The sequence below is a fragment of the Pinus tabuliformis genome, chromosome 9, assembly GCF_031772625.1.
Source record: "Pinus tabuliformis cultivar Carrire ecotype Pingquan chromosome 9, CPIR1, whole genome shotgun sequence".
Lineage (NCBI taxonomy): Eukaryota > Viridiplantae > Streptophyta > Pinopsida > Pinales > Pinaceae > Pinus > Pinus tabuliformis.
Window position 1 is genome coordinate 102,177,508 of NC_142307.1, and position 24,504 is coordinate 102,202,011.

Here is a 24,504-nt window from a genome sequence, read left to right on the forward strand (position 1 = left end):
AACAGCTCCTTGACTCATGGATTCGACCCCTGATGGCTAGCATAGGTGTTTTTATGCCTATATCTTGTACTTTCTTAGTCATTTGTCAAGGTTGGACCCTTGTGGATGCATTGAGCTACTTTGTACATCACTTCTATAGTTTGGCAAGGAAATAAACCAGGGTTATGCAACATTTTGTGGGATTCTTGTGGTAATGTGAATTAGAATTGTTTTCTTCTCTGTAATTCAATTGATCTTATGTTTATGTGTGACATCATCTCTCTTATTCTGCATAACTAAATGAATCAAGTGTAAAAGGTAAAATCCATTGGTGTTTCAGTGCTCTGCCTTGGGGTTTATTTAGTTTTACATGTTTTCTATTGTCTGAAGAGGATTCATGATAATTGCATGCCATCTCTAGCTCCTCACCAATATTTAGCCTCACCATTACACTCATTTCAAAGTTCTAAAACACTTGCCTACCTCGCCCCACAGAAACCTCTGCAAATCTGAGTTGATTTCTCGGACCCAAAGCTACCTTCCTCATCTAATCTAGCAACCAACCATTAAAATCAAACAAATTCCTCTGAGCAAACATACCTAGCCTAAAATTAGTATTCATAGCAGTCATCTCAAGCCTTACTTTCCATATTTTCTTTGATATTGACAAGGAGAGAGCCCTCTCCCGACCTGGTAGGGCTAGCTACTAGGTTAAGCGTGGTTTGATGTTACCCTACACCTGCCTTTCTCAGCCTGAGGTAGATTTAGGCCCTAACATTATAGAGAGATGTCATGATAATGGTTCAGTGCAGATCAGAACCATAGATGCAGAGACCATTCCTTTACTTGTTAATGGGCACATATTGAAATTTTACAAAGGCCATTGTCAAAGAAAGAGTTCATCGATGGTATTAATAAAATAGTGATGGTAGTGGAGCAAGCCTCAACTCCTTCCTCATCATGTCACTGAGAAAAAGAAAAAATAATAAGGAGACTCAGGTGAAAACCTCCATGAGGTGCCTGAGTCCCATCATTGGGTTGAAAACCTCTTGGTGCGGCCCAATGGTGTCAACAAGAAAAATAGAAATAAAAAGATATATGTGTGAAAACCTCTCTTGAGGTGCCCAGGGAAAGCAGCTAGAATGAAAACCCTTTGGAGGCAGATTAGTTGTTTTCAAAAACAAAAATAAAAGAGAAAGAGAAAAAAAAATCATGAGAAATTGTTTGTAGGTCAGTAGAGGGACGATCAGAGATTAAAGGAGAATCAGAACGGACCTATTCCACTCATATTTTTATTTCTCCTTACATTATCCTTCATCATTCCACCATTCCTAACATTTTTTTCACTCATTTGCCTTAGTTTGCAAGGGTACTACTTTTTCTATAGAATTCCCTGTAAACCTATAACATCCCCTGAAAACCTACAGGATGATCCTATAGGAATTACAATGGCTTGGGAATCTTATAGGAAGTAACCCTAGGGCAAGGAAAGGACCTTCCCATGTAAAAAAATTAAAATTCCTACATCACCACTACATTACCAAACCTCTCTCCACCTTGATCACCCCTACGTTCATCATTAAAAAAAATCAGTTTTCAAAAAACAAATTATTACAGTCTTCAAGAAAAAAGCACAAACAAAAACATGAGACAAAGAGCAAAGGGGAACACCACCTGATGGTTATTTCTCATTATTCACACATCCCTAGACCTCCTCTCTTTCCATGGTCATCATCATCAGATCCCAGCAGTAGAAATGATTAAAATTTTTGAGGGGGAAGCAACTACAGGAGATCCTGTAGCAGCCTATCCCACAGAATAAAAATCATAAGTTGTAGCTAGTTTCCAGCATGGAGATCCAAGGGTAGAAGGAGCTCCAGAGAAATAGTAGCACCATCATCTTCAACACCAGGTACCACAGGTAAGTATCTTGCTTCACACTCTCATTTGCATAATGTAATCAAAATATGTAAAGGTTGTGAACGAGTTAGTTTATAAGCGAAAGGTGGCCAGTTAACTTGGCCACCTTCATTCAGTCAGTGAGGAAAAAACAATTAGTCCTCATACATGTGGCAGTAGTCAAGTCAAAGAAAAGTTGGATGAGGTCGAAAGTAGTTAAGACAATGAATGATTGAAGTGGGAGTTGATTACGAGGTGAAAGGAATGATGATGTGGTAGTGGGGACCAACGGTCCAAAAATAGAAATTCATACCTCGGCTACCAGCACACCACCTCACTCAACTCGACCATAAGAGGAAATAAACGTTAATCCCCATGCACTCATGAATTAATATTCTTGAGGCTCACTATAGCGAAGTCGCTCTTGTACCAAAGAAACCTACAGGAGAGGAAAAATTCATTTTTTCCTACGCAGGACTTCCTATAGGACTCTTCAGGAAATCCTAAAGGATCAAATAGGAATCCTATAGGATATAGTTAGGTAGACTAGAGGATTGGTAGTGAGGAATTTGAGAGGGGGAACACAGGGGTTGGCTACAACAAGCACTATGAGGAGGTAGGCTCTACATTTCGTTCCATTTTTTCAAGTAAAAATAACAAAAAAATCTCCTAGTTTGATGAATTGATAGTTGTATAAGGGAATTGTATCCACATAAATTTCAGTCCCATTTCCTCCATTAAAATTTGGTATCTCTGCTCCTCAAATTCATGAGACAAAATGACAAGGGGATTTAATAGAAGGGAGCCCATTAACACTGTAAGGATTCACCAACACCCTCCTATGCTAGAAATATTCACAAAGCATAATTGGATGGGTTACTTTGAGAAATTGATGGAGTATGATGATGATGTAGCTAGAGATTTTTCTCTCTCCCTCATTCCACTGACTAGGATCCATGCCAATATTGTGGTGAGAGGCCTCTCCATAGATCTCACTCCTTAACTCATAAGAAGACTTACCACACTTCCCTTAAGAGTGACTTGGAGAAAGGAAGACAAGGGATATAGCCAAACTACAAAGACGAAATTCTTTCTAGAAGGAGAGGAGCCCATTGAAGACAAAAATGAAGTGAGGAGAGCAAGACTACCATACCCTTGGAATGAGTTAAGCTACCATCTTATAAAATACATATCATGTGAAGATAGGTATAGTGTGGTATTTGGATATCACTTTAGGCTTCTTGAAGAATTGGGTTTTGGAGCATAAACACCTCCTCACCATAGGCTCAACATATCATACTTCCTTCTACAATCACTGATAGATAGAAGCATGAAGGTTCAAGAAGGAAACTACCAACAGCTAGCCCACCATGGGTTAATTAGAATCATAATAGAGGATGCCCTCCAAAACCTTAGAATTCCTATCACTTGGGTAACTTTCAGAGACATGCCGACAAAGGTGGACATCAAGACCCTCACATATGATAGAAGCCCTACTTTTAGTGAAAAGGATGAAGAAGACACTGAAACAGATGAAGAAGAAGCAGAGAGGGATGAAGAGGAAATAGATGAGGAGGAAGAGGAAGATAAAGAGAAGGAAGGTGATGAAGAAATAGAGGAGGATGTTAAGGAGGAAACTAATAAAAAAGATGAGGATATAGAGGGAGAATAAGAGGGGAAAGACAAAGGTGAAAAGGGCAATGGAAAAGAGGAGGTATAGGACAAGGAGCAATTACCCAGGGTGTGTCCAAAACCCACCAAGAAAGAGACAGCAACTGCCCTCACTTCCCTTAGCACCCGTATAAAACAAAAAGGGAAGAGACAGAGGCAAGCCCCATTATACTTTAGAATAAGGAAAATTACAAGGATAAGTACAAGGATAAAGTAGGGAAAACCTCAAACTCCAAACAAGGTTCCCATTGTTATTGAGGACTCACCTAAACAACAGGAGAAGATGTCTCCTCTTATAAAAACTCAAGAAGAAGGATCCTCAGCACAAACCTCCCCTAAGTCTCCTATCACTTATGAGAGAAGGCCTGTGACTAGATCTACCTCATCCAAAGGAAAAGACATCCTACAAGATACACAGCAGGACCTACAAGAAGCAGAGGCAGTCCTATAGGAAACTCTACTAAACCTACAGGAAACTCAGAAATTGGATAAGGAAGGAAGTATGCAGCAAGAAACAAAGAAAGAGGACCCAGGGCTAAGGGAACCTAGTCCTCATCCTAACCTTGACTCCTACTACAGATTTATTGAAGGGGGTAGGGTCATTCCACAAAAAAATTGGCATCCCATTATTCTTTGAGCTTGAGAAAGAAGGAGCCAGAACATATAGATGGATGCAAATTTCCAAGTCCAAGGGAGTGGAGGAAATTGGTCACATGGAGGAGAAGCTCAAAGATATGGCCATAGAACTAAGTAGCCTAAGGGACAGAGAGGCCATAATGAAAACTTAGTAGGAGGTAGAAAATGCATGGTTGAAAGGACAACTGCAAGAAAGAGAGAATCAATTGGCATCCATGGAGAGTCTATATTTCAGAAGCAATCCAATGCAAGATGTTAGCTAAGTCCTATGCATTATACCTTAAGGAACAGTGGCTGAAGTTCCAAATGAAGACCCTAGCATAGAGAGGCACTATGTCATTCCAGTATTATAGACAGTTCATTAATTTTTGTGATCAAAGCACATTGGAAGATAGGGCTAAGATGTCTGAGTTATACTTGCATAACTCAGACATGACATATATGAATGTATAGGACCCTAATGCAAAGCTAGGGGATTTAGAGTTGATGGCTTAGGCATCATGGACGAACCATGAGGAAGAAAAGGTTGTAGAAATGAAGAAGATATTGGCAAGGGAACAAACAGGGCCTCTAATGATAAGAGCTAAGTAGTCAAATCTTATTGTTGTCATCAGCACACATAATTTAATTGAAAATGATCCTCAACTTGCACCCATGTATCTTACTTCCCAAGAGCAAGAAATTACATATTTTGAGGATATGTTCAGACTGTTAGGGGATGACAACATGCAAGCTTGCCAAAGGATATGGAATAATTTTCCATACAGTTTGAAAATCAAAGAGTAGCATTCTCCTCAAAGGATGAGAGAAGCATTAAATAAGACACCCATGTACAAAAAAACCATCCAAAGGCTCAAAGTCAATTGGATTGGCTTGAGACTCAGTCCACCATTGCTCTTGGGGATGTTAGAAGGAAGGAAGGAAGAGGAAGAAAGAAAGTAGTGGGAGGAGATAGAAAGGAAGTCATGAATCTATGCACAAGAATAAGAACCCACAGTAGAAGCATGGGATGTCACAAAACCCATTAGAGATATGAAATACATGGATATTTATTGAGTTACTTAGAGGATGAGCAACACTTTCAATATGGGGGTGATGATGAGCCTCATCATTGGGTAGCTATATGGACCTTAATTCACCTCCTATATTAGTCAAATCAACTCTTCTCACAATTTATTACATATTTTTATTATATTTTATTTAATGAGATGAGTCAAAGTGACATATTATGTCTAGTAGATTAATGTGCATTCAATGCAGGTTTGTGAGAGAAAATTAGGGAATTTTGGCAAGATTAAAGGATGAAAATAGAATGGGACAAGGAAGAGAGATTGTAGGAGGTAAATCATCCTCATTGATTCCTCCCTCATTCAAATATTCCTCCATCAATCACACTAGCTCGGAGTACAAGCAACCAAGTCATGAAGATCAAAAGGTATCCGAGCAAGTGATAGTCAAAGGGTTAGTTCATCTTGATTTTGGGAGCTGAGCATCCCTAGATTTAAGGAAGTCGTTGGAGACTTCAGTTGTATAAATAAATAGTCCTAGAGCCTCATTAGTATTCAAATCTATGTTGTAAAAAAACAGTAGTTATTTTGGAGCTCCAGACTTGTCGAAGACATTGATATGTAATTTTCTATTTTTATAATGAGAATGACCTTTTTCATGATCAGTACTGAGTTAACTCAGAGGGTTGAAGCTCTTGGGTTAGGGCCCAACCCTAGCAACAAAGGCTCCTCTTCTTGTATCTATATGCTTAGATTAGTTTCATAGATTCATGGTTAAATTGTCCTTAGAAGTATTTCAATGCAAGTAGTGTAGATGTGATTAGTTTGTTTATTAGTTTACTTCCATTTGTGATTTACTTCAGCATCAAGTTAGAAGGGATAAAAGGAGCATCAAAAAGCTATGAGTGGGTGTCTTGGCCTCACCTCTTCCTTTAGGGATTGTGATTGGAGGAAATAACCCCTTTGCAACCCCAAAAAGACAGATTTCTACTTTCTCATAGAATTTAGAGTTTACTGTCCTTGAACTAGCATTTGATCAGTTTACAAGTGTAAGATTTAATTACCATTTCTTCCATTTTAAGTATAACAGTATATCTCATCAATGCCTTCATCTTATTTTGCAAATTTTCCTCATGCAAGAAGTAGAAAACCAGCTCATTAAACTCTGTTTTTCTAGCTCATTGAAATTCTTCTTGTTTTCATGATCTTTCAGCAAATATCATTGTTTGATGTAGTGCAGGTGTTTCAGAAGTAGAGAAATATTTCACACCAATAAACCTCCTTCCAACTTCATCCATCCATAGCCATTCCTTTCTTTCACTAATACCTTCACCAATTTCATCATTTTATATGGAAACCTCTCCAAGCATGTTGAGCAAATCGAACCATCTCCCAACCTTGGTTTTGAGTTCTGAGTGATCCTAGGCATTTTCTCACTCCATTCCATCCACCAAACACCTTCCCTAAGCCTTCCATCACCTCTAGCGCCCATCATTTTTCTCTTGCCCATATCCTGTAGAAATACAGGGAATCCTGTAGGTTTTCCTGTAGTGGCTTGTTTTGAGGTAGAATTGAGGGAAAACCTCTAGGAAGCCACAAAAGGTCACCTAAGGGTCTCCCAAACCTTCCAACCATCCACCTACATCCCTAAGACACTTGCTACATCACCAAAAAGAGATTAGCTTTCACACTTGTTTTTCCATAAAAAGAATAAAAAGAAAAAACAGATTTATTTCAGTCCTTTACATGCAAAGTAGTGATGTTTGATGTTTTAAACTTTCATGCTTAGGACAGTAGCATTTCATACATGTTATATTGACATTCTTGTAAAGCATGTTTTCTCAACAGTTAGTTAGGAAATTGTGTGTTTTTAGCATTGGATTTCAATCCTTTTCCTTATTGCAGTAGACAAGCTTTCTCCTAGAGTAGATTTCTCTTTCTTTCATTAGTAATCAAGCTTCTTCTGAATCCATAGAAGTCTAGCTTAACAACCCTAGTGGTCTCTCACCACCTAAACAGTGAAAAAAGGCAGAACCATCACTTTTACTTGTGTATACAACACTGTCACCTCCAAGTTTGTACGAACCACGCGTTGATAAAGTAAATATGGTAGCCCCAAGAGTTGTAGCATTCTTGCTGCAATACTGGTGCTCATCAATAACGCCTAGAAATAATTTGTTAGTTTGATTAATAATTTGCATCTATCTGCTATCTGAAAGAGGTTGTCGTGCATTGCAAATTGGAGATTAAAGATGGAAGGATAGGTCCAGTCTAATTTATTTTGGAGAAATTCCCATATTCTCTAAAAAAAAACCCATTTCTTTCACAAACCCCATTTTAATATATGTTTTTAAAACTCTAGCCATAGTGACCCATTTTTTTGCTCTAGCTGAAATCCCTTTGTATTTCCAACTCTAGCTGTGTTTCCCCATTCCTCTTTGAAATATCTTAAAAATATCCATAAAACATACCGAAGGCCTTTTAAAAGGCTAGAACCCGCAAAAATTTAATGCAATCGGCCCGTTTTCCTTTGCAATACATATCCACTCATCTCCCTTTTCCTTTTGTGATTTTGATATCTCATATTGCAAAGTTTCCCACCTACGACAATAAAGTTATTGTTACACTAAAATTTGTCACCATGACTATTTGCAGTTAGTATGGCTCCATCAACTGTCATACTATCTTCCTTGGCAAGTCTCATACCTCTGCTCCTCATGTCAAACTCCAAGAAAGAGAGAAAGTCATTCAAAAGTCAAATAACTCTGGGTACGCAGATTCTCTCAGCCTTACCTGCGTGTACGCACCTCAAGCTCACAATACCTGCGTACTTGTACGCTCTGTTTGTAAAGGGGTGGGTGCGTACTCCTGTAAAGGTCAAAAGGCGCGAGTTTTACTTCAAAAAAGTTACTTGTGTTCGATTCTAGAGCATTCTAGAAGTTTGTTTGACGTGTATTGAGCGCCTCCAGATGGTTCATGTATCCCTATGAAAGAGGAACTTATCCCATCAAGAGGGGAGCTACCCCACCCAAAGAGGAGCTTATCCCATTGATGGTGGACCTGATTAACTTCCTCTAAATCACTATAAATACAGGCATTGGGCCAGAGGGAGGGGAGGTTGAAAGCTGAACATTCCTAAGGGTAGATGCTGCTGAAATTAGGACTCCCTTATAGAGCTTGAGAGGAGAGATTCCCATCCTTTCTTAGCTTCATTTGGAAGTGGGTGAGCTGATCAAAGTAAAGGAAAACTCTTGCTGGACCCTGGGAGGGACTTGCACAACACCAAGGCTTAGGTTGTAATGGTTTCTTTTGTTTCCACTTAATACAATTAAGCTCATTTTTCTCAACAGATTGTTATACATGATTTGTTTCATATACTCCTTGGTCTGTATGATGAATATGTTTTATTTTATGAGTTATTCAGGTGCTATGTAATCGTTTGCTTGTTAGTGAATGCAGGTTTCGAAGAGAAGGAGGAGCTCATCCGGATCGGCGAGGCTGGACTACTACAAAGCGTTGGACTAAAGGTATGTTATAAACACCTGATTACTTGTATTCTAAGTGCATATTTAGAGAAAGGTAGTGTTTAATTGTCTTGTTTGTCACTAGAAATCCTTAGCTTCTAGGGAGGTCGGTTTTGTCCGCAAAATTTACTCTTTCCACATGACAAAATGGCGACTCCGTTGGGGAACTCCATTGATGTGAATGATTTTTCCTTTGAGTGAAACTTTGATTTGAGATAAGTCGTTTTATTTCTGGTTTTTGGCTGTTTGACTGTGTATTTGGGTGGCTTAGCTTAGAGTTAAATTAGATTTTAGTTTTTCTTGGTTTTGCTAGAAGTACGCAGCCTCTGCGTTAAGCACAGTGCGTACCTGTACGCACTACAGCTTTGTGCATAGAGCGTATACGCACCTGTGCAAACAGGTCGCCTGCATACCCTGTGAAAATTGAGAAAATTTCAATTTTCTCCTTTTTGCCTCTAAGTTTTTGTTTTTAATTTGTTTTTACTGCCCAGATCCACTGGTTACCTGCCACAAAATCTTCATCTAAGCTTGTTTCATCAGTGTCAAGAGTTTTAGTGAAATTCGTAGAGATTCTAGCCTTAGGGTTTGATTTTTACATTGGTCCTGTAGTGACTTTGGCTTTAGAAGTTGTAAAGCCTTGGATCTCCCTAGTCTTTTCAGTCTTCTTAGGAGTCGGACCTTTCATTTAGAATCCACCCTTGTGAGAAACCTACCTTTGTGTTGTCTCTTTGCTGAATCTCGAAAAAGTTTGTTGATTGAACTTTGAATTTTATTCTTAAGAAAAAGAACAAAAGATTTTGATTTTTGTTTTTGATTGGTTTTTGATTCTGCATTAACTAGTCCTTAGTTAAATTTTGACTGAGTAAAACATCCTGGAATTATACTTTGTAGGCTTTTGCCTCGTTAGGTTTGCTTTTAGGTAAATTTCTTATTAGATTTGCTTTTAGGTGAAATTGATTTGATTGTCATAGATTTTTTAAAGTTGATTTTTGTTAAATAGTTTTATATGCTTTGTTAATACAAAAAATACAAAAAATCTCTTTTGAAGAAAAGTTTGCTTTAGTAGCGTTTGAAGATTTGAAAAGAAAAAGGAATTTTTGTGAAATAATTAGTGGTCATGTGTTGTATGCTTTGGAAAAGATAAAGAGATTGTTTCTTTGATTGTCTTTGCCAAGAAAGTTGTCTTTTTATAAATTTTGCATTCTCCAATTCTCTTAGCTAGGGAATTCATTGAAAAAGGAAAAAATAGTTTAAATCATCCTAGGTGCATCTTTTTAGTGGATTTGAGTCGAGTCTACACACCATCAGTTTCATCTCCACTACCTTTTGTCCTAAAGAAAAGCCATAAAAATTAACGCTTAAAGTAAAATTAACTTAGTAACTTTTTATTTACTAAGGCTCTGAAACACCAATATAGATCAGGCTAGTGTCTTGGAGTAGGAGAGTAATTAACTCTCCAAGACAACAAAACCAAACAAGTAGCTCATCTTGTGGTAGGATAAATCCAACTGTTTCATTTGTACTCTGGGAAAGCTCCTCTTAAAGGAGAAGCACGAGACCGTGTCCGAACCAGTGAGGGGATCAATCCTCCTTCATTGGGAAAGACACTAGATACGCACATACTACAAACGGTAAACCTCGGATTATTGTCGAGGAGCCTGGGGTCACTTGTCGGTAAACCTTGGATTATTGTCAAGGAGTCGGCAAGAGGATTGAGCTTGTTACTCTGCCCTTGCGTGCTATCGGGTCGTAGACTGTTCCCCCAGGTATATTTGTTGCTGTTGGTAACCTTAGTGACCATTATCTTTAGGATTCTACCCGAGGTGACGATGGAGGGAAGATCCCACTGTACCTAGAGCAGATGTCGGCTAGACTCACTTGGATTTTCCGGGGGGTTCACTTCACTCGAGACAGTTAAAGTGGAGGAACTTGTGCCGGTCTATTCATTAAGCAGGTTGCCGGGGTAACTGTTCCACCCACCACTTCTGTACTGAATTCGGCGATGTTGGGCTTCATCACCAACTAGTGCTTTCGGTCCGGAAGGCTACTGTTTGTGTATGGTTTGACGCCCTAGATTCTTTAGGCGTGTGATTCAAATTTGTTTGGTTCTTTAGAGACTTTAGGCGGTTTGCTTTGAGATTTTACTTTGTTTGCGTGTGCAATAGTTAAAGGTTTTTAACTGTGGCTGAATTACCGAGACAGTCCCCTAGCATTCGGGGTCAGTCTCCTGAGATTGTAACCGTGGCTGATGTGTTGAGGAGGTCTCATAGACTTCGAGGCCAACCTCCCGAAGAAGTCCTGAGTCATTACGAAGGTTTGAAAGTCCTTGTAACTCCTAGTGGCAGTAAAGTAGGTTCACCTGAAGAAGGAGAGTCTTCGTTGGTAGTCCATCCAGATTACCAAGGTCTAGAAACAGGTTATAATCCCGAAGCTATTGCAGTCTCCGAGCTTGCTGGTAGTTTTTCATCTACTAGTGATATAGGCGAAGAACCTGAGATATCTGAACCTATTACTCCAACTTCTAGTGCTCCTGATTCACCTAGGGTAGAAAGAGTCATCACCGAAAATCTTCCTTCTGGTTTGATAGCTATTGAAGAACTTGCTCTAGAAGAAGATATAGGCGTCCCTATCCCTGAAGATCAACCTACTATTGATCTAAGGGAGCGTGAATCCATTTTTTACAGTCCTCCTAGAAGTACTACTTGGTATCTTTCGTTAACTAATTATTTAGACAACTCAGGGTCAAGTTTTTCTCCACCTCGTACTCCTTATCCACCTAGAGGTATTTATACTCCTGTAAATATGTCTGGTCAGTCGTCCATGTTTACTCAATCGCCTGAATCTTTCTTGTACGGCGGTCCTTCTGTTCCCTCTGGGTATCAGTCACTTTCTAGTACTTTTGCAGGAGCATCTCCTCAACCCATTGAACATGGGTTATTAACTGGAAAAAATGGTAATAAACCGTTGGGAATAGGAGACATTTACATGATGTCAGGTTCAGTTCCCGATTCTCAACCTCAAGGTGGCCAGTTACCGCCTGGGGGGCAGCCTCAATTAACGCCTGGGGAGCAACCTCAAGGTACACAAACTGCGACTGGGGGGCAACCTCAAGGACAATATGTACCCGTGGTGCAATACATTCCTCAAGGTCAACCCCAGCCTCAATATGTACCCCAAGGTCAACCTCAGTATCAATTTATACCTCAAGGTCAACCCCAGTATCAGTACTTACCTCAAGGGTATTTACCTCAAGGTCAGTACTCGAGTCAAGGTTATCAACCACCCCAAGGTCAATCTTATGTTCAAGGTACGGGAAATGTAACTTACAATTATCAATCCTACCCTCAATCTGGTTATGGATCTCAATATCCTCAACCTGTCATGGGTCAATACCCCGGAATGAACATAGTGTGGGATCCATCGCAAGTTCAATAGGTGTTGCAGCCAAGTATATAGTTGTCATCTCAAACTGGACAACCTTTAGTTTCTGGTACACCCTAGCAACCAGTCCAGTCTAATATTCAAACTTCTGTAACTTCGGTAGTTACTCAGTCGCCCATTGCGCCTAGCACTCCATCTCAAATGACTGCTGCAACTATCGCAACATCTGTTCAGTCTACCGCACTTACTTCTGGAGTATCGACAGCTCCGGTTTCTACTGTCTCTGCGACTACTCCTCAGACATCTTTACCATTGTCTAGATCCACGATTCAAAGTACGGTTCAGATGCCTGTAGGAAAACCTGGTTTAAGTACGGTTGTCACTAGTCAACCACAATTCGCTTATCAACCGTACCAGGGACAGTACCAATACAGGCCTGCTGTCCAGCAGCCAGTTTACCAGTATCAACCGTATCCTGGGTACACTTATCAACAACCTCAACAACCCCAGTACGGTCTGGTTAATCCTGGTTTTCCAGGAGGATACAATATCCCGAATGCGATTCCTATCCCAAGTTATCCTGGATATCCTCCTCTTGGGACTGGTCTTGTGACCCAAAGTTTTAGGAATCCTAATCGGCAGTTACCATTTATCGCAACTTTGGATTTACCAGACTTGTCACGCCTAACGAACGATCCAATAAATTATCTTCCGTTTTGGCCGGCAATGCCAAATAAGTTGCCCAGTGACATACCCAAGTTCGAAGGTAAGTCTGGAGAGGACCCGTCGAATCATGTGATGACTTACCACCTCTGGTGTGCCTCTAATTCCATCTCGGATGATTCGATCCGCTTACGTCTTTTCCAGCGTACACTCATTGGTCTCGCAGCCAAGTGGTACATTGAGTTACCACGGGCCTCTTTTTATAATTTTAGCTAGTTATCTACCTCGTTCCTAACTCATTTTCAGTTGCCGGTCAGATATGATAATGGCACGGAGTTACTAACTTCATTAAAACAATTGACGTCCACGTATATTTCCGATCATATTCATGAATGGAGACGTCGAAGGCGGTTAGTGAAAGTTTTTACCCCGGACCAAATCTTAGATGAATGGTTTGTTAAATCATTGTTACCGAAGATTACTGAAGATGTGGCTAAGGCCGGAGTAGTTACTGAGGAGCAAGTGATTGCTCAAGCGTAGTACCTTGACTTAGTTTACACTCAATCGGGTACGTTACACGAAAAGATCCCAGATCTTCCTAAGTCGAATCAAATCGATGCTGCTCCTTCGGGGTCTCATGCCGCTGATGGCATGATTGGTACGGTGAACACTAAAAGTAAGAAGAAGTCCTCAAAGAATTCTTCTCCGATTATAACCTTACCAGACTCCCTGACAGGAGAATCTTCTGCTGAAGTTTCTGCCGATATTCACGCCGTAGAGTCATCTACGGCTAAATCAAAAAACGGTGGGAAGAAGAAAGGCAAGAAGAAGAATAAAGCAGACAAAGCTCCAAAGGAGAAAACAGAAAAGTCGGAAACCAATGACGAAAAGTGCAAACCTCGATATCCTTGTCTTATTTGTGAAGAGGATCATTTTACGAGAGATTGCCCTCACCGGCCGAGGTTGTGAAAATCGTCAAGGGTTCCCCAACTCCTGCTATTTTGAAAGATCCATTTCCAAAGCAGGAGAGTAAGATGATAGGTTCTTCCTCGAGTGCTAGTGAAGAACCCATATTGATGATGTCTCATGTAAGGATTGCGACTCGATCGCAAGATTATGGTAGTAAGGGTCCTGTTGATGACAAAGAAGCAGAATCTTCTCATTCAAATCCATCAACCTCAGCTCCCGGTTCCGATCCACTACAGATCGAGAAACCTAATCCTCACTTAGTAATCAAACCGCCCGCCAAGGGTGTACTTCGAAGGTCTGCTTTCAATCCACATGCGAGAACGGCCCAGAATTACAACATTGTTGAGGATTTAGCTGTTTCACCCTCAACAATGTTGGCTTTAGAAGTGTTGCAATCATGCCCAGCACAGCGAAAATCACTTTTGTCGGCTATAGGAGTTGTTGATGTTCAGGACCCGAACCTAATAATCTTTGATCTAGAAAATAGTACACCATGTTTACCTCATCAGATGGCTTTCCAGATTCCAGTGATAGTAAAAAACAGGCCTATTCATCGGACTGTAATTGATGAGGGAGCTTCCATGTGTATTATGTCGATACAGTGTTGGAGATCGCTTGGTTCTCCTTCGCTGAATCAATCCCCGACAATTCTTAAGGCCTTTGATGGCGATGGGTTCCATCCGTTTGGCATTCTACAGGATTTGCCTATAGGGGTTGAAGGAAAAACCGTTAGTTTGGATGTGGAGGTGGTTGATGCCCCTCTAGACTACAACCTTCTCTTGGGTCGAAGTTGGTCTTACGCTATGACAACGGTCATTTCACCAGTCTTCAGAGTAATAAAATTTCCATATAATGGCAAGATCGTAACAATAGACCAGCTAGCTTACTTTTCATCTGACCCAGCCTCTTCCGAGAGTATCCAGCATGTCGGTAAAACAACTATCCCTTATAGGGATGTTGGCGTAGGATTAGTTAAAGATGTCGGTTTACTGGGAACTTTTCCTTTTCCTCCAATCAACGTCGTGTCTTCATTCGCATCCATTCATATGATTACATCAGACACCATTGTTTATGATGATCCTTGGATCGTCCCTTCTGAATCTGAGATAGACTCATTTGGTGGTGCTATGCCTTTGAGTCCATATGAAATTGCCTATGAAGCCGTGTAGTCTTTTACCGACCCGCGTTCAACCCAAATCGACCAAATGAATGTGGTCCATGAGGAATCACTTTTCGCGTCAACCTCGGAGTTAATAGCGTTTCCCGAAGTTGTGTCATCTGACGAGCAACTTTGTGAAGTCCTATGTGTAGACCATTTACCATGGGAAGATCTCCATCACAGATCTTCGTTTTTACCTGAGGATGATCATTTTGAAAACGATTTCTCATCAATCTTTATAGCTGAATATGTCAAAGAAGCTCAGAATCCAATGAAACATCCTGATTCAGAGCTGAATTTGGGAAACATCTCTCATACTATTCCCATTGACATTTCAGTCAAGCCCGGAACTGTTGAGTACATTCATATAGGTGCCTCATGTTCAGATGACGAAATTCAAACATACAAGGCCCTATTTCAAGAATTCCGCGACATGTTTGCCTGGTCCTATGAGGAAATGCCAGGAATTGATCCCTCCATTGTTGTCCATGAGATCAAGACTTACCCGGACGCTAAACCCGTTCGGCAACGTTTGCGTCAGATTCACCCACGAAAAGTGGCTGTGATTAAAGCAGAAGTTGAGAAGCTGTTGAAAGCAGGTTTCATTTATCCGATCCCGTTAACGGATTGGGTATCGAATATTGTTCCGGTTAACAAAAAACAGGGAACAATAAGAATATGCATTGACTATAGGGATATCAATCGAGCTTGTCCCAAGGACAACTGCCCAACACCCTATATCGATCAAATAATTGATGATTGTGCCGACAGTGAAATATTTTCCTTTATGGACGGCTTTTCCGATTACAACCAACTCAATATTCTACCTGCCGATCAACCAAAAACGGCTTTCATTTGTCCATGGGGGACATTTGCTTATTGCAAATTACCTTTTGGGCTTAAGAATTCCGGAGCCACTTTTCAAAGGGCGATGTCTTACGCGTTTCATGACATCAAACACATTGTGCAACCGTATCTCGATGATTTGCCCGCTCACTCCTTACATCAAGCTGACCACCTCGTCCATTTACGAGCAATTTTCATGAGGTGTAGGCATTATCGTATACGGTTGAACCCACACAAGTGTGTCTTCTGTATAGAAGTGGGACGATTGTTGGGATTTGTAGTTTCAAAAGCCGACATTCGCGTCGATCCCTCGAAGGTAGAAGCTATCATCAAATTGCCTCCGCCTTCGAGTCTTCGCCAACTCCAAAGTTTGCAGGGGAAAGCAAACTTTTTACGCCGATTCATTCCTAACTACGCCAAGATTACGAAGGGTTTTACCGGGTTGTTGAAACAGAACGCTCAATTTACTTGGGATGAGATAGCTCAGAAATCTTTTGATGCACTCAAGCACGCGTTGACCCATGCACCGTTGCTGCATCCTCCCAACTACAACCAGGATTATTTTTTGTACCTCGCCGCCGCTCATTCCACCATTGGAATGGTCTTAGTTCAGGAAGACGAATTCGGAACGGAACATGTGATATATTACCTTAGTCGGACGTTAAATCCAACTGAGCTCAAATATTCGCATGTGGAGAAATTGGCATTGGCAGCCGTTCAAGCTGTCCAACATTTTCGTCACTACATTCTACTCCGTAAAACTACAGTCATTTCGGATTGCAACCCTATGATCTACATTCTGACTAAACAATTGCTAGGGGGCAAGTACTCCAAATGGATTGTTATCCTGCAGGAGTTCGACTTGGAGTTTGAGAAATCCAAGTCTAAGAAATCTTTAGTTTTTGCAGAGTTAATGTGTGATTTCCCACGTGCTGACACGGAAACTGTGGCAGAGGAGCCCATTGCGGACGAATCTTTGTTTCTCATCAGCACTTTAGATCCGTGGTATGGGGATATAATCGTCTATCTCCAAACCCAATCCTTTCGGCCCGAAATTTCAAAGACAGAACGTCGGAAAATTCGATTCCAGTCCCAACAATACAAAATTATTGGAGATACTCTTTATCACCGTGGGGCAGACTTGGTTTTCCGACGTTGCTTAACTCACGAAGAAGTTGAAAGGGTTTTGAATGACTGTCACTCTGGAGCGTGTGGTGGTCATATGTCTGGGTATGCCACAGCCCAAAAGATATTGCACACTGGCTATTTCTGGCTGTCCTTGTTTAAAGACTGTATTACTGCAGTCTGGAAATGCCACAACTGTCAAGTGTTTGATCGCAAGATGCGCGCACCACCTGCTCCTCTCCACCCTATAATTGCCATTGGTCCTTTCGCCAAATGGGGTATCGATTTTATTACATGTAACCCTCACTCGGCCGGGGGGCATGTGTATATCATCCTTGCGGTTGATTATTTTACTACGTGGGCCGAGGCGATGCCTACATTCGAGGCAGATGGCAAGACAGCTGCAATTTTCGTATTCAATCACATTATTGCTAGGTTTGGTGTCCCACAAGAGATAATCACTGACCATGGGTGCCATTTTCGAAACATTATGATGACAGAACTTACAGGCCAGCTTGGTTTGCGTCACGATAGTTCAACTCCCTATTATCCACAAGCGAATGGTCTGGTTGAGTCCATCAACAAAGTTTTAGTTATCATGATCCGACGAATCATTGGTATTCATCGGTCGAATTGGCACAACATGTTATTTTCCGCGCTTTGGGCATACCGAACCTCAGTGAAAACATCAACAGGGTTCACTCCTTTCCAACTAGTTTATGGTTTGGAAGTTGTGCTGCCCATTGAATGTGAAATCCCGTCACTTCAAATGGTTGTCGAATTACTTCCAGCTACTTCCTAAGAGGAGAAGTATTTATTGTACTTAGCTCAATTAGATGAGACTCGACGTGATGCTGCATTGGCGATCGAGACTCATGCGAAACGTATGAAAGCTCAGTATGATCAAAATGTGACCCCTCGAAGTTTTTCGGAAGGAAACCTAGTGCTATTATATGATCAAGCTAACGATAAATTAGGTGCTGGGAAATTCGTTCCTATGTGGCATGGGCCCTACATTGTCAAGCGAAAGCTAGCAAAATGGGCCTATGAGGTAGTAGATTTTGACGAGGACTCTTTGGGTAAACCCAGAAATGGACTTTACCTAAAGAGGTATTAGGCTTAAATGATGGGTATGGAGATTTTAGTTCGGTTAGGTTTTTTCTTTCTAGCTGGTGTGTTTGTTAGTTTAGACAGTGTGCTTAGCTTAGAAAGTGTGTTTTTCGTCGTTATTCTACTTATCTTGGTTTTACCCTTGATGTTTGCAGATGTCGATGCCTCTCCAAACGTACATTGGGTTCGCTGATGGTGCTTGTTGTAGTACACGGAATATCTCTTCCGTAGCTTGGGTTATCTATTCGCCCTCGGATGAGTTAGTTTCTATGCATGGGGTGAGCCTCGGTCACACAACAAACAACATTGCAGAATACAGTGCAGTGATTGATTTATTGCCTGAATCTATTTCATTTGGGATTCAGAGTTTGATAGTGAGGTTAGATTATGAACTTGTTGTATTACAGCTTAATAGAGTCTATGCCATTAGAAATCCAGTGTTATTAAGGTTATTTTTGAGAGTGCGTCTCTTGGAACGTGAATTTGATTACATTGAATATCAGCATATTCCAAGGTCTTTAAATACATTAGCAGATGCAATTGCTTCTCGAATGTTAGACAGACATTTGTGATAATCATACATGTAAATTTAAAAACATTTCATCACACATGTTTAACAAGATAAGCCGGTAATAATGATATATATATAGATAGGAGTGTGTCAAAAATACATCGTCTTCAATCATAGGTTGAAAAACACCTTATGATCGGCAAAAATGATAAGTACAAAAAACCAAAATGTCACATGTGTCTACAAAAACGACCATCCAATCACTGGTGATGATCTCTATACGACACCACTGCATGGGCTACCCTACACAAGAACCTTCTAAAAGGTCCTGGGACTCCAACTAAATAGCGCTGAAGCCTGATAGGAATATCATCTATAGTGGTCTCTGGTATATCTGCCGTCAGACGCTCTAGGTCTTGCTCCAACTCAGCTAAGGTCTCTGTAGCCTCGTCCTGTGGGACCGGTGCCGGTGCAACTAGTTGTCTCCTCTCGAAAGGCCGGAGATTGGCTGGACGCCGTGGGCCTACATCTGCATTTTGAAAATTGTCACTGTCAGTTTTGAGACGATATAAAAACAAAAAAAAATAGATAATTTAAAAACTTGTGAAAAATGAAGTACCTGTGTCATCCCATTGTTCTCCCGGTGGAAGAACCATGTCCGGATCTCCGCGAAAATCAACTCCGGCATAAGGAAAATCCTGTATCGAGAAGATCTGGTCCTCCAACTAGTGAAAATACTCCGGTCTAAATCGAACGACGTCCGTGCCCTCGTCAGGATGACGGGCCATCACCGCAACCCATCGTGTCAACTTAGGCTCTCGGGGAGGCCCAACCTCAACAGTGAGATGCTGTGGGATCAGCATCGGAACCCTCTCTAGGGAAAAACTCACAACTAAAGGCCCATAACCAAAAGTCTTCAGCTGTCCGTTTTTGGTCCTAGTCAGTTGGCCCTTTAAGTTGGCCAACACAGCATCGCACCAGTTGAAAATGGTGCCCCGATAGCAATCAATCGCCATCCGCATCTGGGATCCAGTGGCAATGTGCAAAGCAGCAGCCCCGCAAATTCTGGTAACTGTAAAGGCAATTACCATAAGTTCAGGTCAGGATATCTTTTTAATCTCTATCCCCCTCTCCTGGTTCTGATCATTGCACCACTCTAGTCGGAGACTAGCAATGGACTGGCCACCCGGCCTAGTCCCCGACAGAGTCAATTGTTCGCCCCTCTTGGGAAAACCAGTGAGAAAGTAAATGTCTGAGGGCTCTATCTCGAGCTGGTGCCCTCCGATGTAAAAGCACTGATCCTGAACATTCCACCTTTCGACCAGCCACTCTAGAAAGTGCACCTGGGCCCTCATGCCAGGTATGGCCCAATATTTGTAAAGACCGCATGCCTTCAAAGCATCAATGGAAGGTTGGTGATTAATCGCGGCCAAATCAACATCTTCGTGCTCTCTCTTGCGCCAATCAAGCATGGTGGGCAATCTACAGACCATAAAACATCTGTTAAAAGCCATAAAATTGAAAGTTTTTGGTTCATTTTGGAGAAATGGGGTTTTGAAAACCCTTTCCGCGGTGTACGCAGCCCGCCTTTAGAGACAGAGCGTGTGTACGCAGGTTCTCTTAAGGCAAGTTGCGTACGCCTGGCATTTTCCCAACTGAGAAAATGTCGGGGTACGAAGGTCACCAGTGGAGCACCTGCGTACCCCGAAAGGCGGACCTTGAAACCCCAAGGCCTCCAAAAAATGAAACTAAAGCTTAAAAACAAATTATAAACGGATGGAAATGCAAGGGAGGATGTTGTAGAATACCTGATGAGATGGCGTTCGGTTTCGACAGTCGGATTCTCCGCAATGACCACGGGAAGTTTCTTGCGAAAAGCCCTTTTTCTCTCCTCAACAGTAAAACGGTAAAAATGAAATGGTAAAAGCCCTTTTTATAGGTTTTTTGAGTAAATGAATGTTAAATTTGTTTATTTTCCACCATGAAAAGGTATTTTTCGAAAGTATTTTTACCTATCTTAAACAGGTATGAGTAATGTGTTTGTTTTTTGTGCAGGATAAAGGATTTTCAGGGAAAATTGTCATTTTTCACAAACAAAAATATCAGAGTCATCTTTTAAGCCCTTTTCTGACTCCTAAAACATGAAAATATTTCCGAGCATTTCTTTTAGACTCGTTAAAATGGAATTAAAAGACGGTCCCCTTATAGCCCTTTTCTGGCCGTAAAAACAGGAAAAGATTGCCGGGTTTTTGTCGTTTCAAACTCGATATTGGAAATAAAACGACGTGTCCTTGATCGCTTTTTACTTTTCAGGTCAAAGGCACTAACTATGAAAGTACTCCTTGGTCGCAAGATCAAGCGGTTCTCCCAAGTATTATTTTATACTTTTTCGGGCTTGGGAGACACAAATTTACGAAAAAGTTCAACCCTGGAGTCTCCTTAAGTTTTTCAGACTCTCTAAAATTGAAAAACACCGAGTTTCTCCTATACTGGACTCGTTAAAATTTCACAGTAAAGGACCTGTTCGATTACAAGCAGGAACAGACCACTCCTTCTTAGGGTTCGAATCTAAACTAAGTTGGACTCATCCAAAGGATGAGCTTATAATCAAGCATATGTTATCCTCCTCAAGCTTGTAAAAAATAAAGAGGTACTTGCCAGAAATGGTGGGGGAAAAGAGAGAAAAATGAGCCTATTTATTATCCTTTGTCTCAGAAGAAACCTTATCACCACTCTTGAACACGACACTTTTCATTCACCTGGGTTGGGAAATCTCTTACCTTAGAGTTGATCAAACCACATTGAAAGTCTTCAGCCGGCTATTAACTTTGGCTCAATTGTCACCAAGCCATCTGTCGTGTCGTTATGTGTTCAAGAGGTCGCTGCAAACAAACCATTCATCTGCAAAATACCTGTCATCCATTTTGACCATCCCTGAGTCAGTCCTTACAGCTACATTTCTTCAACTTGATCTGTGATTTCGTGTTGTGGGCTTGCCTGCAACGGGTTGCTTTCTATCGACATCAGCACATTATCTAGAAAGATGACCTAGAAATCGTCAGTACCTTGAAATCTGCATGCATCAATGGCAGGTTTCTCGCCTTTGACGACAGTTTACATCATTGACTTTTGATCAAAGGATTCCGTGACGTGTTCGACATCAACTCATTCATTCACATCTCATGGATTGTGCTGGGTACTTTGAGAACCATTGACATTACTGGTGGTCTCTCTCACACTTGTTAACAGTTTACATCATCGACTGGTAATCAAGTGGTTTCTACCACGTTCGATGTCAACTCATCTATTCGCATGGATAGAATCGTACCATTTCGGGAAGTAGAAACGAAGACCCTGGACCTAGTTTCCACCATCCAGGATGCGAGGAGTTTTGTATTCATTATACAGTAGACTAATCATAAGCAGATGGCTGCATCCATACTGTGTCTACATGAGTCTATGATTATGATGTACTGCGAAATCATTCCTGTATCAGAGCAGTAGTTAGATTGTTAGTTAAAGTTTTCAATCTGAGTATGGGAATGCCTACCTCAGCGATGATAGGATCTTATATATGTATTTTGTGTTGAATATTTGCAGGTTCCGACTGGGCTCTCCACAAGATAATCCTTGAAATGATAAAGTACTTCACCCTTCCTAGATGATTTGAAACCCTAATCTACTACAGGCTTCGCACTTTAGGGGGCAATCTGTTACACTAAAATTTGTCACCATGACTATTTGCAGTTAGTATGGCTCCATCAACTGTCATACTATTCTCCTTGGCAAGTCTCATACCTCTGCTATGTAATCGTTTGCTTGTTAGTGAATGCAGGTTTCGAAGAGAAGGAGGAGCTCATCCGGATCGGCGAGGCTGGACTACTACAAAGCATTGGACTAAAGGTATGTTATAAACACCTGATTACTTGTATTCTAAATGCATATTTAGAGAAAGGTAGTGTTTAATTGTCTTGTTCGTCACTAGAAAGCCTTAGCTTCTAGGGAGGTCAGTTTTGTCTGCAAAATTGACTCTTTCCGCATGACAGTTATTCCCCTATCGATTGTAATATCGCAAATTCTCCGCTCATATCATATATCGTAAATTATCGTCGATTGCAATATCACAAATTCTCCGCTCATATCGTATATCACAAATTTCCCGTTGATTGTCATATCTAAGTCCCTTATCTTCCTACCAATTGTGATAAGGTCCTCCCCACCGATCCCGATATTTCCACCTTCCTATGGTGAAGTAAAATTATAAGTGCGGACATGAATGAATTCCTCTAGCTTGTTGATGTGTCTAGTCACAATAGATACATTCTATGGAAGATTTCCTTAGGTTAGGATCAATCAAGAGGGACTACCTCTTGGTTCGCTTATCCTGCTTGATGATGTCCTTGCTTGCTCACTCCAGCTATCTCTTGCTTCCGTCTTCAAGCTCTTGAAACCAGTAAACAACAATAGAAAACAAAAATGATAATAGACAAATTTCAATTCAACCTACTTAACAAGTCAAGAAACATTAAGCCATGAATATGTAATATTACAAAACATGTAGGAAATCAATCGATAGTTGCATATATTAATATCAAAGAGAAATTACAACCATTCGTCTTGACATTGCAGTCCTCCTCTGACAAAACAAGGTTCCCACACACTTATGCTAGTATTCCATGATGGCCTTAATCAGCAATAGTATTAAGGCTCTTCCCTCTAGGCTTCACTCCAAACCAAATCACACTTCTCCCTCACACAACTAGATAGCTGCAACTAGTAATAGCTTGTTGTCTACTCCAAACCAAAATAGTATCAACACTCAACCAAACAAAGCTAGCTTGTGCTTGGGAAGAACGGAGGTTTATATAGGAAATATGGATGGGAGATGGATCCTCTTCTCATGGGAGAAGGACTTATCCCTTGAAGTAGTTCCATCATTATAGGGGAAAGGAGCCCAAACTATCATCCTCGACCCCATCTGGTCAAACCATTTACTAGACTTCCGTTATGAAGCTTCTAGAGCTGGAAGCTTTGGCTCTAATTTAAAAAACTTTCCATAAAATGACCGGCATGACAGGAACACATCTTAGTCACTCCGGTCAGCATGAGGAGTAGTGATAATCTCTGCACATCGATGCAGGGGGAGATAAAGGCCATTAGCGTCGGTCTTGTAAACTGGTCAAAATAGAAGTTTCAGGTAAAATGGTGCAAAAGGGAATTTATCTGCTCATGAAGAGGGACACAATGGGAGTTCCTTCATGAAGGAAAAGCATGTGGGGTTCATTGTAGAGGTCCTCCAGGATTAAGGAACGTGGAGTACAGGGACAGTGAAAAAATGTTGTGTAACACTTCCCGCCAATCGTGATAAGGTCCTCCCCACAGATCGCGATAAATCCTCCCCTCACCGATTTCGATATCGCAATCGGGGATGACACAAAACACAAATCCCTCCTTTGGTGAATTCCCTTCCAACTTGTGAATGCGATGTACCCGAAAGTTTATGTATTAATGTTTTGAGAAATTTCAGGTCCGACACATTTGAAAATCACCATAAAATCAGTGTTAAAGACCCTTTTCTCTTTCTAATGGTGATATACGATTCTTGGCTCTAGATGTGATATTTTATGTGTCTCATGCTTTATTCAAGTTTTACGTCTGGACAATTAGCAAGCACTATGAAACATGGTAAGAATTCCCTTTCATGTATTGTGATTGCGATAACAATATGCTTGGATCAACGGCCTAGAATGAATTAGCCCAGAACAACGGACCAGAAGAACAAACCTTAAAATATCCATTGTGCTTCTGCTCAGTGGGATAACGAGGGTGTTTTTCGGCATATATCCAGCAGCATGGTCATCAAACAGAATGCAGAGAAAAGAGGATAGTGAAGGAACTTTCAAACATGTTTTAATCAACAAACAACATGCTTACTAGTAGGACAAATAACATTGCTCATTTAAAGGCTCAGAAACAACACCGCAGGATTTGAAAGGCCGGACGTTTTGAATTTCCACAAATATA

At 40.9% G+C, this 24,504-nt stretch overlaps 1 pseudogene; it reads left to right on the top strand.

Moving 5' to 3' along the window:
• LOC149147284 (DNA replication licensing factor MCM4-like) overlaps nucleotides 1–24,504 on the top strand; it is a 198,876-nt pseudogene that overhangs the window by 141,297 nt on the left and 33,075 nt on the right.